This window comes from Sus scrofa, chromosome 8 (genome assembly GCF_054392235.1).
Source record: "Sus scrofa isolate SSC_HxYL_T2T_F1_AM1 chromosome 8, Sscrofa_HxYL_maternal_Yorkshire_Landrace_v2.0, whole genome shotgun sequence".
NCBI classification, from domain to species: Eukaryota; Metazoa; Chordata; class Mammalia; order Artiodactyla; family Suidae; genus Sus; species Sus scrofa.
The window spans coordinates 92,206,446-92,221,302 of NC_139390.1; the positions used below are offsets into that span (position 1 = coordinate 92,206,446).

The 14,857-nt window shown below is 38.4% G+C and overlaps 1 protein-coding gene across 2 annotated transcripts in view; it reads right to left on the bottom strand.

Moving 5' to 3' along the window:
- Nucleotides 1-7,395: 7,395 nt before the first annotated feature.
- The window catches only part of LOC102160366 (uncharacterized), a 229,294-nt gene continuing 221,832 nt past the window's right edge, over nt 7,396-14,857 (bottom strand). For both annotated transcript variants that reach the window (XM_084972836.1, XM_084972837.1), the window contains exon 5: nt 7,396-7,576. The gene's annotated coding sequence lies outside the window, so the exon portion shown is untranslated. The remainder of the gene's footprint in view (nt 7,577-14,857) is intronic.

Here is a 14,857-nt window from a genome sequence, read left to right on the forward strand (position 1 = left end):
TCTCATCATGGGGATAACTTTCACTTTGGGAAACTCTCCCAAATAACCAAGGATAGGCTCATTTTGGAGAAATCTCTGCGGTCATCTGAGAGATGCACAAACCACTTGTAATGTTTCCTTAAATACATGACTATAAGGATCCTAAGGAGGGAAGCAAGTTAAGGCCTATCTCCCACACATGAAATACCATTTCAGGGGCATATATGCTACATGGAAAGAAAGCACTGTTTACAAGTGCAGGAGCCCTCCACGTGGTGCCTGCATGAGCCAACGAGGTTGACGGCACCTCCAACGTGGTCTTCTGGTGACTTAGGGTTCCCAATTCAGTTCAAAGAGTTGACTCTATTCCTTTTTTTTCTTTTTTGGAGGGACTGTGAGGACAGATAGTCCAATCTGTGCTGTTCATCCACACCACAAGCTGGGCCACATTGGTCTGCTCCACAGACTGAGATAGTATGTGGGACAGATATCCACATGTGATGACAAGCATTTTGTATGGGAGGTAGAGGCCTGAGATCATCTCCTGCTATTTCTGATATACTTTATCATAAGGTTAATGGGAACAGTAATCCAATTGTGATCAGGACCATCTGGGAAGGGCTGAAGACTCTGAAGTTGGTTAAATTCAAGACATTTGCAAGTTTGGTAGCACTGAAACAGGGCACTCCCCTTCATGAAGAAAGTTCCAAAAGCAGTTCTGAGAGACCAAGGTCATTGTTAGCCCACCCCCCTCCACCTGCCCTGCATCTATGCTATTCCTTCCCCAGGTTCTGGGACTCTCACTCTCCCCCAGCCATTACAAAATTGATATGTCCCATTCTGGTAGCTATAATTTCACTTTTTTTCTCCCCAGTCATCTCTCATGTTCACTTATAATTTCCATAGAGAAAGTCTTACAGGAACAAACACATTTTTGCAAATCTTATAGAAACCCATTATGTGCCCCCTCTGGCCTACATGGGCTACTATAGGGGGACTCAGTGAACAGTATGGTCAGCCAAGCTGTTATTGTCTTTAGGATACAGAACACTGTCAGTTCAAAATGTAAATCCAAGTGTCTGAAATGGAATTAAGTTTAAATCCCTTAGATTCCCTTTTGGTTGGTTTACCACCAAGATGATATACTGTGTATATATATATGCATATATATATACACATACTTTATACACACACGCACACACACACATACACTTAATTTACTGATTTACTGTAAGGAAAAAAGAAGCATCATATTCAGGAATGTTCAGAGAAGAACGCCAAATATTCACAATAATTCTGCATAATCTCCCATCTCTCTTATCCTGATTATTACTCAGCAAGTGACTGAGAGGATTCTTTCTAGTAACCAAAGTATCTACTAAGGTTTGTGAACAAGGAGGAGATGAGAGAGGTAAAGTTGGAAATATTTTTGTTTCACCCTGGCCAAGTTATAAGTGAACAAGGATTAGGCATTTATGTGAATCTCCCTGAATTAAGAAAATCCAATGGCACTGCCTTAAGCAGCAGAGTTGGGAAGAAGTTTCTCCCAATGAGACAGCTGCCATTTTTCTTGTAAAGTCAAGAAACTACTGGAGGCAGGCCAGTTGCATTTCCAAATATACCGTTTCCATTTGCCAAGCAAGGCTTTATGTATCATTCCCACCTTGTTAATAATAGAGTCTGAGTTGAACCACCCCAAAATAAAAATGTCAGATCAGAGAGTGACACATGAACTTCACATAATGAACTTCTCAGATTGGGAGTTCATTTTTGAGAAGAACTCCAAACAAGCTAATAGCTAGAGGTGATTGGGAGGTGATGAACCTAAAACCCTAGTTCTACGCCCTAGTAGTGGATGCCTCCCTTTGCCAGTCTTCAGTTGGCAAAATCATCAGTCCTATAAACCAACAGCTTAAAGGACTCATTAGGGTCATGAGTCCCCAAAGGTATTAGCACTTTCTCTACATCTGGCTTTTCCGTTGACACTTATGGGATTACTAAGCACATGCATAGGACACATTAAGTCACACTACACATTCAGAAGTAGGAGCAACAATGAAAGTACATTGAATTGGCCTAGAGGGCTCCAATCACAATGTCCTCTTAATTTCCTTTACCCGTTGTGAACCCTGCTCCAATCCCTCATTTGAATTTGGGAAACCTCTAACCCCCCCAAATTGGGTTGGATGGTGACTAGAATGCCAATATCCTGCACAGAGTAAAAAATGCCAAAACTTCTCTCTTCCTTAAGACAGTAGAAAAAGAAGAGCAAACTAAATCTAAGGAGAGCAGAAGAAAGGGGATAATAAAGGGTTAGAGCACACATTAGTGAAATAGAAACTAGAAAGACAATAAAGAAAAATCAATGAACCCAAAATTTGGCTCTTTGTAAAGATCATCAAAACTGACATCCCTTCTCCTCACTGTTTAAATAATTTTCTCTCTTTTTTTTTTAAATCTTTTAAAACTGAAAACATGGAGCATGGATTTTACAACTTTTCCTTGTGTACTCTAGGTATACAAAGACTTATTTTACTCTAAGGTCTCCTTTTAGTTGTATCCCACGTATTTTGATATGCATTATTTTAATTATCTAGTCATTTAAACTACCTTATAATTTCCTTTGTAATTTCTTCTTTGACCTGTGTGTTACTTAGTTGTATGATTTCCAGATGTCTTAGGAGTTTCTATATATGTTATTGCTTTTAATTCCTAATTTAATACCAGTGAACACACTGTGTATAATTTTAATAGTTTTAAATTCATTGATATGTGCTTTATGATTCAGCATATAATCTGCTGTTTGTCTGCTATAAACCCATCAGAAATCATTATCTTTTTATTATATATATATCAATCATCATTTCCACTTGACTTTTGTAATCCATCTTTTCTGATAAAATTCCACATCTGTGGAGGGCAGAATAATATCTATCCACATGTACCAATTCCTAGTAATTGTGAATGTATGTCATATGACAAAGGAGAATCAAAGATATGACACTCCAAAACCTATGGGATGCAGCAAAAGCCATTCTAAGAGGACAGTTTATAGCAATACAAGCCTACCTCAGAAAACAAGAAAAAGCTCAAATAAACAAGCTAAAGCAGTTTTACACCTAAAGCAGCTAGAGAGAGAAGAACAGACAAGACCTAAAGTTAGCATAAGGAAAGAAATCATAAAGATCAGAGCAGAAATCAATGAAATAGAAATGAAGAAAACCATACAAAAGATCAATGAAATGAAAAGCTGGTTCTTTGAAAAGATCAACAAAATTGATAAACCCTTAGCCAGACCTATCAAGAAAATAGAGAAAGGACTCAAATCAATAAAATTAGAAATGAAAAATGAGAAATAACAATGGACATCACAGAAATACAAAGGATCATAAGAGACTACTATATGCAACTATATGCCAATAAAATGGAAAACCTAGAAGACAGACAAATTCTTAGAAAAGTACAATCTTCCAAGACTAAACCAAGATGAAATAGAAAAGATGAACGGACCAATAATGACTACTGAAACGGAAACGGTGATTAAAAATCTTCCAACAAACAAAAGTCCAGGACCAGATGGCTTCATAGGTGAATTCTAGCAAACATTTAGGGAAAAGCTAACACCTATCCTTCTGAAACTATTCCAAAAAATTGCAGAGGAAGGAACACGCTCAAACTCATTTTATGAGGCCATCACCCTGATACCAAAACCAGACAAAGATACCACAAATAAAGAAAATTACAGGCCAATTTTACTGATGAACATAGATGCAAAAATCCTCAACAGAATGCTAGCAAACTGCATCCAACAGTACATTAAAAGGATTGCACACCATGATCAAATGGGTTTTATCCCAGGGATGCAAGGGTTCTTCAATATCCACAAATCAATCAGTGTGATACACCACATTAACAATCTGAAGAGTAAAAACCATATGATCCACTCAATGGATGCAGAAAAAGCCTTTGACAAAATCCAGGACACACTGTTGATAAAACCCCTTCAGAAAGTGGGCGTAGAGGGAACCTACCTCAACATAATAAAGGCCATATATGACAAACCCACAGCGAACATCATTCTCAATGGTGAAAAGCTGAAAGAATTCCCACTGAGATCAGGAACAAGACAAGGATGTCCACTCTTGCCACTATTATTCAACTTAGTTTTGGAAGTCCTAGCCACAGCAATCACAAGTAAAGGAGATAAAAGAAATCCAAGTTGGAAAGGAAGAAGTAAAACTATCACTATGTGTAGATGACCTGATACTATATCTAGAGAACCCTAAAAACTCTATCAGAAAACTGTTAGAGCTCATCCATGAATTTGGCAAAGTCACAGGATACAAAATTAATACACAGAAATTGACTGCATTTCTATATACTAAAAATGAAAGATCAGAAAGATAAATTAGGGAAGCAATCCTGTTTAATAACACATCTAAAAGAATAAAATACCTATAAGTAAACCTACCTAAAGTGATGAAAGGTCTGTACTCTGAAAACTGTAAGACACTGATGAAAGAAATCAAAGATGACATAAATGGATGGAAAGGCATACCATGCTCTTGGATTAGAAGAGTCAATATTATCAAAATGACTATACTACCCAAGGCAATCTACAGATTCAATGCAATCCCTATCAAATTACCAAGGACATTGTTCACAGAACTAGAACAAAATATTTTAAAGTTTGTTTGGAAGCACAAAAGACCCAGAATAGCCAAAGACATCCTGAAAAAGGAAAATGGAGCTGGAGGACTCAGGCTCCCAGACTTCAGACTATACTACAAAGCTACAGTCCTCAAAACTGTATGGTACTGGAACAAAGACAGAAATATAGATCAGTGGAACAGGATAGAAAGCCCAGAATTAAACCCATGCACCTACAGCCAACTAATCTATGACAAAGGAGGCAAGAATATACAATGGAGAAAAGACAGCTTGTTCAATAAGTGGTGCTGGGAAAACTGGACAGCCACATGGAAAAGAATGAAATTAGAACACTCCCTAACACCCTACACAGAAATAAACTTGAAATGGATTAAAGACCTAGATATAAGCCCAGATGCATGACAGCAACATCTTCTCAGACCCACCTCTTAGAGTAATGACAGTAAAAACAAAAATAAACAAATGGGACCTAATCAAACTTAAAAGTTTCTGCACACCAAAGGAAGCCCTAAACAAAACAAAAAGACAACCCACAGAATGGGAGAAAATCTTTGCACATGACATCACTGACAAGGGATTAATCTCCAAAATCTATAAACACCACCTACTGCTCCATACCAAAAAAACAAACAACCCCATCCAAAAATGGGCAGAGGATCTAAACAGAGGATTCTCCAAAGAAGACATATGGATGGCCAAAAAACACATGAAAAGATGTTCAACATCACTCATTATTAGAGAAATGCAAATCAAAACCGCTATGAGGTACCACCTTACACAGCCAGAATGGCCAGAATCCAAAAGTCTATGTGTGGAAAAAAAGGAACCCTATTACACTGCTGGTGGGAGTGTAAATTGGTGCAACCACTGTGGAAAACAGTATGGAGATGCCTCAGAAAACTAAAAATAGAACTACCATTTGACCCAGCGATCCCTCTCCTGGACACCTATCCAGATAAAACCATGACTCGAAAAGACACATGTACTCCAACGTTCATTGCAACACTATTTTCAATAGCCAAGACGTGGAAACAACCGAAATGTCCATCAACAGAGGAGTGGATCAAGAAGAAGTGGTACATATACACAACAGAATATTACTCAGCCATTAAAAGGAATGAAATACCGGCATTTTTAGCAACATGGATAGACCTAGAAATTATCATGCTAAGTGAGGTCAGTCAGACAATGAGACACCAACATCAAGTGTTATCACTGACATGTGAAATCTGAAAACTTCTTCTAATTTGATAGAAGAAGAACTTCTTTGCAGAACAGATATGACTCACAGACTTTGAAAAACTTATGGTTTCCAAAGGAGAGAGGTTGGGAGCTGGGGGTATGTGCTGGGGGTGTGGGATGGAAATCCTATAAAATTGGATTGTGATGATCATTGTACAACTATAAATGTAATAAATTCATTGAGTAATAAAAAAGATTTCATATAGAATTAAGGTTGCCAAACATTCAACCTGAGATGATTAGATTATCCTGAATTATCTAGATGGGCCCCCCATAATCACAAAGTTTTAACAAGTGAAAGAAGGAGGTAGAGGGGTCAGTGTCAGAGTGAGAGAGCATTTGAAGATGATAGGATGCTAGCTTTGAAGATGCAGGAGGGTGCCATGACCCAAGGAAGGCAGGCAGCCTTTAGAAACTGGAAAGACCAAGAAAACGTACTCTCCCCTAGATGGAAGAAAATCTTGCTGACATCTGATTTTAGCCCACAAATCCCATTTCAATGTTTTGACCTCCAGAACTTGAAGATAATGAATTCGTGTTTAGCAAGCCACTAAATTTGTGGTAATTTGTTACAGCAAAAATAGGAAACTAGTACACCTGTCCACAACAGGTTAGCCATCCCTTTCCACTAAATTTCTTAAAATTAGAAAAAAATTCTAAAATTTCTTCACATATTTTAATATCCCTGTCTGATAACTTCAATATTTGGGTCATGTCTGGCTTTGGTTCTAGTGACTAGAACCAAAAGTCACTAGTGGTCATAAATTCTTACTTTTTGCATGTCTAGGTTTTTTTAAAAACGGAATGCTGAAAATTGTTAAGTAAATGAACAGCAGAGACTGAGTGAACAATATTTATTTCAAGAAAAGGGGACCTCTTCTCTGTCAGGCTGCTAAGGTGGATTTGAACTTAGCTGAAGCTGTGCCATTGTTTTCATTAGATTCCATTCACCACAGGCTTCAAAATATATGAGGGCTGGATCAGAGGCCTCCTGTTAGCAGAAGCTGGGATCTGAGTGCCTGGCGGGTTGATCTCAGTTCTTATGTGCCCTGCTCTCTGACTTCAGAAGGCCCCATAAAACTGCACCCAGGAAGGGCTCTCTCTCAGCTTTCCAGATCTGCCTAGAACCACAGAAGCTACTACCTTGAATTTAACATAAAGCCTAGAGTGACTGTAGGGTTCTTTCCAAACCCTTCCTTGCCTTGCCCCAGACTTCAGCAGGCTCCACATGCTTGGTCTTCAGAAGGGGTGGGGGTGTCTCAACACTCTTGCTCTTCCCCTGGCAATTGACAACCTCTGCTTCCTACAACATCTGATGTCATGATACCCTCTTTCTCTGCCTTTAATCTTTTCACCAGCATTCAGTGAAGGCCCATGGGAAAGGAAAGGGCTGACAGGTGAGGACAGACTCCTTTTACACCTGGGGTTTCTAGTCATTTGTAATAGCCAGCCAGCCCACAGTTTGGACTTTAAATATTCAGTCAAAGTTTCTTTTCTTCCTACCTGTATCTATGGGAGCTCTTTCCTTTTCTCTTCTCTGCTGAAGATGGAATTAATTACACAGCTTCTCTTTCCTAGGAGGGGCATCAGGTGGGCTTAAACAAAAAGCTCTGATTTTTGTTGGTTATTCAGCTTCTTCTCACTCCCGTGGTGGGAAGGATGTCCTCACACAACTTTCTACATCCTAAGTAAAAGCAGAAAAGTTAAATTTAAAATTTAACTCAGGCATTTGGATCATCACATTTTCTATCAACATTCAGAATTAAACAGTATCAAAGGCCAACCATAAAAGCCACAAGACTTTTAGGATATTCTACTTCTTTCCTCGTTCTTCAGCATTGCCAAGTCCCACAGTTTGTTGAAACGACTGGAAAAATCTATGCCTCTACTTTGTTTTTTAGGCATCACTGCTTAAGTGTTTCCTGAAGCTTTGTGTTATATTGTCAACTAGTACTTAGGCTTCACTGTATATTTCACTGCTTCCTTGTTCTGCCTAATAATGTGTTTTATTTTCCTTTAAATTATATGCAACTGCATTGAAGCCACATTTTTCAAAAATGTCGTTTAAGGTAGTAAAATTTCTTTGTTAATTCCCCTTTTTTTCAATATTATTTTGACTCTTTACTATATAATTTGAGATTTATAATTATTTCTCCTGGAGAATCTTAAAATATAATTAAAGACAAAAAAAACACAATGTTAAATCATATCTAAAGAATGTGCTTCTGCTAGAGTACTTTTCTAGCAAAGTAAATATAAATATTGAACTTTCATGCCATTTTCAACAGCTCTCCACCATTTAACAAAATAACCATTTGTCAAAAAACTTTTATTGAAATCTTTCGGAGTTCCCGTCGTGGCACAGTGGTTAACAAATCCGACTAGGAACCATGAGGTTTCAGGTTCGGTCCCTGGTCTTGCTCATGGGTTAAGGATCCGGCGTTGCCATGAGCTGTGGTGTAGTTTGCAGACACAGCTCAGATCTCTCATTGCTGTGGCTGTGGTGCAGGCCGGCATCTACAGCTCCAGTTAGACCCCTAGCCTGCGAACTTCCATATGCTGAAGGAGCGGCCCTAGAAAAGGCAAAAAGACAAAAAAAAAAAAAAAAAAAAAAAAAAAAAAGAAAAAGAAATCTTTCTACGTGCCAGAGATATTCACTAGAGATTCCAAGGTGAATGGACAATACTTGCCCTCAAATTGTTTGGAAGTAAATGGATAATGACATATAAAGTTAGTGTTTTTATCAGAGACAAATTCAGGATGCACTGCTTATAAGTAGAAGATATGGCAAAACTAGACTCGCCCAACTTTCTAGGTGGGTGTTTCCTTAGCTGGGTCTTGATAAATAATACCCAATTTAAAAAAAGAAAAGATGGGAATGTTTGTCCCAAGAAATGGGAGCTGTAAGTTCAAAGACCAAGAAGCTAAACAGAATCAAACAGGGTCTGGTAACTTCAAATACTGCATTTCATGTAGAATATGGCACATACGTATAGATTCAGAAGGAATTTCAGATTCAGATGCCCTTGGAAGCTCAGCATTGTAAGAGGGCTAAACCTTATATGGATAGATAGATAGATAGATAGATAGATAGATAGATAGATAGATAGATAGATAGATATTGATAGAGATATAAATATCTATATACATGTATATAGGGATAGATATATACATATATGTATATCTAGGTATATGCATATATGTATATCTATCTACTTACAGATATTCATGTAAAGAAGGCATGCCCTGCCAGAGGTAATTCCAATAAATTATTTTGAAATACTGATGTTGCTAAAAATAATAACACTAAGACATACTGTGAGCCAAATTTAGCTACAGGCCAGGAATGTGCAGTCAGGGATTTAGAGAGTAAACATTGCAAAACACCGTTTCAGAATCTTGTAGCTGAACCATGTGACTACCAACAGATAATAAGACTTCCCTGGCACTTGGTGTCCTCATCTAGAATCCTTACCCACTCAAAATTCTAACAAAGTTATAAAAATACTAAAAACCTCAAGCTGAAGTTTGGTTATATTGTTGAGGTTAGAGTCACACCCCAAACCAATAAACATGAAGGTCAAAATTCAAAGCACCTTCATCTCATTTTCTATACCATGTTAATGGCATTTATTTTATTTTACCTGCTATTATATTGTTTTTGAGCACACAATCTCACCTACCAGAATACAAGCCTCATAAAATCAGAAACAAATTTTTTCCATCTTTATAAGTCCCACAGTATTTCATCAACGTCTCTTTCTCACAGGTTGTGGCTAATCACGAATAAAGGTGAAAGAAAAATTTTAAATTTAAAAAGAGAAACATTTACTACTTGAAGACAAAATTGTATGCATCTTTAACCTTAGGAAAATGGAGTTTTAGAAAGCAATCTTTAATTAAAAAAAGCCAAACCATAACAAAGAAAAGGAACAAATAAGCAAGCAAACAAGAAACAAGAAAGGCAAAAAAAAAAATGGTTTGTTTTCCTCCTGTGACCCTAGGTCAAACATCATGTATTGGCAAGAAGCTATCTGTCTTTCCCGTAAAGGATGTTGACACTTTCTGTCCCATGGTTACAGTATACATGTGCCACAGTACTTCCTCTCAATGACGTTATCTTTTGCCAGTCAAGTGGTCCTACTTTAGAAGGAGTATAATCATGTTGCCTAAGGAACAGCAGTTCCGGAGTGCTTTCGGTTGAGTACTTTCTCTCTCCTCCACAGCACTTTGTTCATACCATATTATAGGGCTAATTATGTAAAATTGTGGTTAGCTCTTTACAAATCTGTCTCTGCCCCAAAGCTAGGAACTCCAATAAGGCAGAAATATTATCTTATTTGTCTTCATAGCTAAGATTGTAAAAAGTGCTTGGCATATAGTTGATGTAATGGTAGTAATAAAAAGTAGGTGTGAAATTTTCACATCAGGTTAAATTGTAGATTGCAATGCTTTGTGGGTCCCAACCTACTGAAGCAATTGGGGTTATTTGTTTCTCAGGGAGAGCCAGGAGCAGCTAGAACAATAAAGTCATTTCTCAGCTTTGACTGTTAAATAGGGTTTTTGAGCCCCAAGCAAGACAATAGTCTTTAAAAAGTGGTCAGACTACAAAAAGCTGTTTTAAATACAGGCAATTCTTCATGGTGAAGATCAAGTTCACACTCTTTAACTATTAGGCAAAGTAGAAGACTGCCTTCCCCACCAACATCAAACTGTAAACAATGGAATCCTGAGCCAGAGCTGCTTCACTTAGTCCTCCCCAAATTCCTGACCCCCAAAAGGCAGAGAGAAATACGAAGTTTTTTTTTTTTTCTTTTTTTTTAGGGCTGCACCCATGGTATATGGAAGTTCCCAGACTAGGGGTCCAATTGGAGCTGCAGCCACCAGCCTACCCACAGCCACAGCAACACCAGATCTGAGCCACAGCTGTGACCTGCAGAGCACCTTGTGGCAATACCAGATCCTTCACCCACTGAGCAAGGCCAGGAATCGAACCTGCTCGTGGATGCTAGTCAGTTCTTAACCTGCTGAGCCATGACAGGAACTACCAAGGTTTTTTTAAACTGGTAATTTTGTGGGTAATTTATTATGCTCTAAAAATAACTGTACTTGATCATGATTTGATGAAAGAAGTAGGGCAAAATGAGTTAGCTAGTATTTCATTTGGGAGGTTTTCAACTATGTTTGATAGTGAAATAAAATTATACTCTTGTCTTAATTTTTCCTATCTTGAAATATTTCCTAGATTTTTTTTTTTTTTTTTTTTTTTTTGTCTTTTGTTGTTGTTGTTGTTGCTATTTCTTGGGCCGCTCCCGCGGCATTATTGTTGTTGTTGTTGTTGTTGTTGTTATCTCTTGGGCCGCTCCCACGGCATATGGAGGTTCCCAGGCTAGGGGTCCAATCGGAGCTGTAGTCACCGGCCTATGCCAGAGCCACAGCAACGCAGGATCCGAGCCGCGTCTGCAACCTACACCACAGCTCATGGCAACGCCGGATCGTTAACCCACTGAGCAAGGGCAGGGACCGAACCCGCAACCTCATGGTTCCTAGTCGGATTCGTTAACCACTGCGCCACGACGGGAACTCCCTAGATTTTTTTTTTTTTGATGTCTCCAAATCAGTGGGTTTATTTTTATTTTTAATTTTTTTGTTAGCATATAGTTTATTTAGCGTTGTGTCAATTTCTGCTGTATAGCATAGTGATCTAGTCATACATGTATATACATCCTTTTCATACTCCAAGAGATTGGACATAGTTCCCTGTGCTATACAGTAGGACTGCAATGCTTATCCATTCTAAATGTAATAGTTTGCATCAATTAACTCCAAACTCCCCATCCATTCTTGATGTTTCAATACAGCAATTCTATGATAAGACTCCTGCATTAGTTTTTATTGCTGTGTAACAATGTACCATAAAGTTAACAGCTTAAAAACAACCTCAATTCATTATTTCACAGTTTCAGTGGGTTAGGAGTTTGCATGAATATCTGGGTCCATCTGGCTGAAAGCAAGATGTTGGCTGGGCTGAGCTCTTGTCTGGAGTTCTCTGGGAAAAAAAAAAAAAAAAATCCACTTTCAAGTTCATTTAGATTGTTGGCAGAATCTAGTTCTTGCTGGCTGTTGACCAAGAGGCCATTCTCAACTCCTAGTGGCAGCCTGCCATTCCCTGCCATATCACCCTCTCCAAAACTTAGCAGTGGCTTCTTCAAAGCCAGCAGGAGAGAGTCTCTGCTATTTTAAATCCCTGACTCTCCCAGTCTCTGACCTCTAGAACTAGACTTAAAAGGTTCCTGTGTTAGAAAAAGCCCACATGGACAACACTTTCTCCAAGCCAACTGTGCCATCTAAGACTAAACTTCAATCTCAGGAGTAACACCCATCATATTTACAGTCTGGGAGATCATGTGTGTATGCACACACAAGGCAGGGATATTGGGGGGCATTCAGAATTCTGCCCACACACCTTCTAAGGCTAATATGTGTATCACCTCATTTCCATTTGTTTAACTTCAAAGCAAAACAATTATCTAGAATGATTTAGAATATTCATTATTGTGGGAAACAGGGTCTTCTGGCCAAGAAATTGAGGGCAGGACACCCAAGTAGGATCCAATAGTGTTTGTCAAGCAGAGTACTAGAAAGATGATATAGGCATTGAAGGATCATTATCCTCATTTTAAAGGTTGGAAACTAGGCTCAGCACGTATTAACTGAAATGCCATGACTATTAAAAAATAAAATTTCTTGCAGCCACTGAGCAAGAAATCAGGCTGGAAAGATCCCAGTGAGCCGCAAGGGGTCATTTGTTACTTTGGTGAGGCTATGTAGAGATCTGGATCTATCTCTCAGTGTCAGGCTCCTAATTACTACAATGCTCAAAACCGACATATTAACAGAAGAGCTGTTTATTCAATTATAAAGTAAAATAGAACTTTCCCATGGACTGAGGTAGCTGTACTTATGGGACAAGTGCGTTCTGTCTATACAGATAGACGTACAATGGGGAAAAAAATCTGAATCAGAAGGTGGTTCTTTGAGCACAGAATCAAGAAAGGATTAGCTGACAAATAAATGACTGGAACTGACTTAACATTGGGGCCAAAGAACTTAACGGCTGTTAGCAAGGCTTCTCTCTCAGGATAAGGATTGGATGGGCACTGAAAATGCTGTTCTTCCAGCCAAACCCCAGGCTTTTGGGGCTATAAACATCATTTTGAAGAGTTTATACATCCCATCAGGAAATATTCAAGTCCTTCTGTCTTGAGAGTTATGTGGTTTTGTTGTTTTTGTTTGTTTGCTTTTTTTTTTTAGGGCTACACTCATGGTATATGGAAGTGCCCAGGCTAGGGGTCGAATTGGAGCTGCAGCAGGCATACACCACAGCCACAGCAATGCCAGATTCAAGCTGCATCTATGACCTGCATTGCAGCTCATGGCAACATCAGATCCTTAACCTGCTGAGCAGGGCCAGGGATTGATCCCGCATCCTCATGGATAGTAGTTGGGTTTGTTACCGTTCAGTCACAATGGGAACTCCAAGAGTTGCATGGTTTTGGATAATGTCCAGGTCTTTGAGTTTATCCTACAATTTAATTAACAGGAGAGGATCATATTCTTCCATCACTTCTGTGTTCTTGGTGGTGATATGGCCCTGCACTGCAGTCTCTGAGTTCTGAAAACTGGCATAGATATTTTTCTATCACTCATTTTCCTTTCCCCAAAATGAATAGGTTTTAAAACTATGCCTACCTTCTCTAATGTTTGTTGCTTGCTTACATTATGAGCACACAACAAGCTTAGCAAAATTAAAATAACTATTAAACTTCAATCACACTTTTAGTAAGAAGAGTACAATCAAAACTTTACCCTGATACTTAATCTTTCTTAAAAGCTTTCCCTCCCCTCCCCCCAAAAACCTTCCTTTATTTCAAACACATTGTATCTCATTTCAGAAAAAGACCATTATATAAGAAAAGGTTATAATGTTGTATTTATGGTTACACTCAACCAGATTTTTACAGTAAGATAAAGTATTATTTTTTAGTAAGATAAAGTATTATTATTTGTAACATGTTATTTCAATACTACTTTAAATTGGTAACTCTAATTCTTCAAAAAGGTAAGTTGTTACCACAAACACACTCTCAAAGTCTTATGTTGAAGAAACATATTCACCTTTAAAAAGAATAGTTTTGTATTTCCCCCCTTAGGAAACATTTACATGATTGCTACATATAAAAAAGCAAAAAAATAACATGGAGAAAGTATGCTTTTGTTGGTACGATTTATATGAGTGAATGTTTTAGTGAATTATCTAAAAATTGCTTCAATGCACCATTTAACTTTACATATGGGGCACAGTCTCTCTGTTCCAAAATTTCATCTATTAATACTGGTGGAAGCCAGACCAGAGTGGGTTTGAGAGAGGGTGGCAGAAGAGGAATTCATGAGTACAGACAACTATCTCAAGAATGATTCTGCTGAAAATGAGGGCAAAAAAGTGGTGCAACAGCTGATAGAGATGGTGGGGCTGAGAGAAGCTTTAACAAATGATAGCAATTTTAATGCTTTCACAGATGGTATTGATCTGATAGAAAACAAGAAGCTGATGTTTTAGAGGAGAGTGGGGATAATAACAGGAGTGAAGACTTGAGTAAAACAGAAGGACTCTGACCCATGGATGCAGGCATTGGCTTTAAACAAGAGCACAGGGGAGGGTGGAGGAGGGGAGTGCAGATGCTTGGAGATGGGGCTTGGGATGGAGGAAGTCTGTCGTGCTTCTATCCAATTGCTTTGTTCTTCATAGTGAAAAAGAACAAGGCCATCAGCTGAGAGGGAAAATGATAATGGTAATATTTGGTATTTGGAAGAAAGGGAAAGGCACCAAAGAGTTCTCTAAAACTATGGGAGTGTGAACTGAGTAGGAATGTACAGTACTTGCCTGTCAGACCAAGGGACCATT